We start from the raw sequence: 4,986 nt of genomic DNA, 5'->3' as shown, positions 1-4,986 counted from the left end.
TGTGTTTCTGTGTCTCTCCTACAGATCCTAGTAATAAATGGTGTGTTTCCTGAAGGCAGTCTGTCTCTGTCTCTCTCTCTGAATAAAGTCTGTCTCAGGATGAAGAACAGCAGGAACATGTTGGAGTAAAATCCTCTGAGAGTTCCTCCTGAATGAAGCAAAGACTTTAAACTGCTGTTTTTAACATTTTACAGCACCGTTGTTGGGTTTTCACCAGCCGCCACTAGAGGCGCTGTAACCTCGCTGACTGTAACGGTAGTGACCGCGCCCTGCGGCCCGGACACAGAGAGACAGAGTCTGTGTCGTCTCTTTCTCTCTGTGTCTGACAGATCCGAGTATAAACGGTGTTTTCTCAGCGCAGTGTGGTGTGTTTGTGTTTGTGTGTCTCTAAAGTATAAACGGAATATTTTTCTCTCTCTCAGAGAGCATAACCTGTGAGTTCATGTCTCTCTCTGAGTAAAGATGTTCTTACCGTGCAGTAGGATGAAGAACAGCAGGAACATGTTGGAGTAAAATCCTCTGTGAGTTCCTCCTGAATGAAGCAAAGACTTTAAACACAGAGCTGTTAACTCTTCCCGCCCTGCTGCTGCTGCTGCTGCTGACGCACAAAGAAAAGTTTACTTTCGATTACACAGGAAGCTGCCTTCACAATAAGAGCCTTTACAGGAAGCTGCCTTCACAATAAGAGCCTTTACAGGAAGCTGCCTTCACAATAAGAGCCCTTACAGGAAGCTGCCTTCACAATAAGAGTCTGTGAGTTCCTCCTGAATGAAGCAAAGACTTTAAACACAGAGCTGTTAACTCTTCCCGCCCTGCTGCTGCTGCTGCTGCTGCTGACGCACAAAGAAAAGTTTACTTTCGATTACACAGGAAGCTGCCTTCACAATAAGAGCCTTTACAGGAAGCTGCCTTCACAATAAGAGCCTTTACAGGAAGCTGCCTTCACAATAAGAGCCCTTACAGGAAGCTGCCTTCACAATAAGAGTCTGTGAGTTCCTCCTGAATGAAGCAAAGACTTTAAACACAGAGCTGTTAACTCTTCCCGCCCTGCTGCTGCTGCTGCTGCTGCTGACGCACAAAGAAAAGTTTACTTTCGATTACACAGGAAGCTGCCTTCACAATAAGAGCCTTTACAGGAAGCTGCCTTCACAATAAGAGCCTTTACAGGAAGCTGCCTTCACAATAAGAGCCCTTACAGGAAGCTGCCTTCACAATAAGAGTCTGTGAGTTCCTCCTGAATGAAGCAAAGACTTTAAACACAGAGCTGTTAACTCTTCCCGCCCTGCTGCTGCTGCTGCTGCTGCTGACGCACAAAGAAAAGTTTACTTTCGATTACACAGGAAGCTGCCTTCACAATAAGAGCCTTTACAGGAAGCTGCCTTCACAATAAGAGCCTTTACAGGAAGCTGCCTTCACAATAAGAGCCCTTACAGGAAGCTGCCTTCACAATAAGAGTCTGTGAGTTCCTCCTGAATGAAGCAAAGACTTTAAACACAGAGCTGTTAACTCTTCCCGCCCTGCTGCTGCTGCTGCTGCTGCTGACGCACAAAGAAAAGTTTACTTTCGATTACACAGGAAGCTGCCTTCACAATAAGAGCCTTTACAGGAAGCTGCCTTCACAATAAGAGCCTTTACAGGAAGCGGCCTTCACAATAAGAGCGATGTGAGGAAAAAGTGGAAAGACCTCCTGAGCAAAGCAAAAAAAGATGTCTTAAAAAAAACACTATCCAATCGGCAGGGGTCCTCCCCCAAAAACATCCGTGTACAGTACCATAATTGTGGATTCTTTGGAGAAGATTCCCCGGCCAAAGCAGGCCTGTAACGCCAGCTTTGACTCATTGGTCCATCAGATCTGCAGAAGTCTGAGTTAGTTATGTTGAAGAGCAGCAGTTCGTCCATTTTGTTGGCCAGAGACATTCGCCATGTGGATTGAAAGGAGCACAGTGCAAAAACACCGCTGTCTCAGTTTAACCAGTGCGCCTGCCCGTTTTCCCCTGCAAACAGAGCTGCTGCTCCTCCAACTAATAACTCCGGGAAAGTTCCAGGGTCAATAAAGAGCGGTGGAATAGAATGAGCAGTTGAAAGTCCAATGTTTAAGAGCTCTTCTCTGGTAAAAGTTACCAGAGAGGGACAGCAGAAAACAGCGTTAACAAACAAAAACACAAAAAGCACTACGGAGCTTAATCCAGAGACGGCCGTCTGCGGCACCATCTTGGTTTCTAGAGTGGTCTCTAGAGGTTAGCGGGCAGAGACAACAGGAACAGGTGAGCGTCGCGTAGCACCCAGAGAACCTGATCTGGAGAGGGCAGAGGACCAGCAGCTCGGGATAAGTCCCAGTACGCAAGCAAATGTCCCGCCAAAGAGTAAAATATCGAGGTGCCGGTACTGTGTTCCGGCCCACTTCAAGCACTGATTGGAACTCAGTTATGTCTTTAGAAACATCAACATCACGGTTAAATAGGCTATTAGTTTTTTTTTACCCAAACATGATCTTGAACATGACGCTTTTATGATCAATCTGTCAACGATGAATGGACAGAGAGTTATCTTTGGACATCATAAATTTAGACTAAAATCTATAAGCTACACTGTCCTTTATAACACGGTGACTCTGTGGACATTAAGGAAGCTGTCAGATTGGCAACAGTTGCACTAAAACCCTTACTGTGCGCTACAGTGCTGCAGTATGCTGTTTAAACTGATCTGTATAAAACTGATCAATGAAAAGTAGTAGTCGCACTGATTGAACATTCCTCTCGTAGTTATCAGCTGGATATGATGTGAATATTTCTGAGTGAGGATGACTGTGGTGCAGCTAAAACAAAAAAATGTAGTTTTTCATTATCTGCTGATAGTCTGAATGTGTTTTGACAGCATTTCATAAAATACAGGGGTATCACACTTCTCAGCCTCCCTGGTAAAGTCTACTCCAAGGTGCTGGACAGGAGAGTTCGGCTGATAGTCGAACCTCAGATTGAAGAAGAACAATGCGGTTTTTGTCCTGGTTGTGGAACAACTGACCAGCTCTTTCCTCTCACAAGGATCCTGGACTGGGCTTGGGAGTATACCGATCCAGTCTTCATGTGCTTTGTAGATCTGGAGAAGGCGTATGACCGGGAGATACTGTGGGAGGTGCTGCGGGAGTATGGGGTGAGGGGGCCCTTCTCAGGGCTATCCAATCCCTGTACATCCAAAGCGAGAGCTGTGTCCGAGTACTCGGCAGTAAGTCGGACTCTTTCCAGGTGAGGGTTGGCCTTCGCCAGGGCTGGACTTTGTCACCAATCCCGTTTGTGATATTCATGGACAGGATATCGAGGCGTAGTCGTGGCGAGGAGGGGCTGCGGTTCGGGGGCTTGGGATCTCGTCACTGCTTTTTGCGGATGATGTGGTCCTGACGGCATCATCGGTCCGTGACCTTCAGCTCTCACTGGATCGGTTCCCAGCAGAGTGCAAAGCGGTTGGGATGAGGATTAGCACCTCTAAATCTGTGGCCATGGTTCTCAGCAGGAAACCAGTGGAGTGCCAACTCCAGGTAGGGAATGAGTCCTTACCCCAAGTGAAGGAGTTCAAGTACCTCGGGGTCTTTTTAACGAGTGAGGGGAGACTGAAGCAGGAGATTGGCTGGAGAACCGGAGCAGCGGGGGCGGTAATGCACTCGCTTTACCGCATTGTGACGAAAAGAGAGCTGAGCCGTAAGGCAAAGCTCTCGATCTACCGGTCGATTTTCGCTCCTACCCTCACCTATGGTCATGAAGGCTGGGTTGTGACCGAAAGAACGAGATCGGGGTGGTGTTCCAGGCACGTCCAGCTGGGAGGAGGCCTCGGGAGAGACCCAGGACTAAGAGGAGAGACTATATCTCCACACTGGCCTGGGAACGCCTCGGGATCCCCCAGTCAGAGCTGGTTAATGTGGCTCGGGAAAGAGAAGTTTGGGATTCCCTGCTGGAGCTGCTGCCCCTGCAACTTGATCCTGGATAAGCGGATGAAGATGGACGGATGGAGAATTTCATAAAACACGAAATGAGCAAGATCTTATTAATGTAACATGGACGTCTAAAATTTCACAGTCAGTTTGAACCTAGACACATTTTACATTGTAAAAAGTAATTAATAGGCCTACTGAGTTGGACTGTCACACAGTTTACTCATGGAGTATCACAGCTCCATGAGTAAACTGAGTCTGACCTGATTAATATTTTCATCTTCAGTTATTGCCACCGGCATCTAGTCCCGTCAGGTTCCAGCTGAATAAACAGGCCTGTAGCTGTTTAAAATGACAGGCTGGAGGAGAATTCCAGCACTTTAACATTTGTTAAGGAAATTCCAGTCTGGTAAATGATGAATGAGCAACGCTGTATAAAATGTATTAATCTTATCATATTGATCCTCCACTCCTGCGTTTTGGAGCCAATCAGGGTCCGCGTAAGCAGCATTCATATTTCTAGCTCCACCCAATTAAAATGGAGGTGCTGCCTTTATTTATCCGTTGCCATGGTGAATCAAAGTATCGAAGCTCCATTGATGAGGCTTTTTTTCATCCCCACGCACGCACGTCCATCAGGCTCAACATACTCAGAGTTGACTGAAGTTATTCTGATCGGCCTTTCTGAAACCAAAAACTCAGAGTTTGACAGCTCAGAGTTCAGGTTTACACTCAGAGTTTGTTGAACCTGCAATGGGCTCAGGCAATGGATACAACAATACCAAATGAAGGTGAAGGAAAACAAAGTATATCAAGACAACTGATGTCCTACTGTGTACAGCCATCCAAACCATTGCACAGCGCAACAAAGGTAATTTTTTATCCCATCTTTCCCTGAAGGCTGAGCTAGAGAGGTGTTTTTGTAAAAGTAATTTTGATTTCATGAAAGGGATTTAAGCACTCAATCCAAAAATCAGGAGACTCCTCTGTTTTTACTGTGAATTTATAACACAAACAAATGGATCTTAAGCATGAGCTACATCAAATCAAGCAGATCTTGGAGA

Source organism: Micropterus dolomieu, linkage group LG06, assembly GCF_021292245.1.
Source record: "Micropterus dolomieu isolate WLL.071019.BEF.003 ecotype Adirondacks linkage group LG06, ASM2129224v1, whole genome shotgun sequence".
Lineage (NCBI taxonomy): Eukaryota > Metazoa > Chordata > Actinopteri > Centrarchiformes > Centrarchidae > Micropterus > Micropterus dolomieu.
This window is presented reverse-complemented; position numbering follows the sequence as displayed.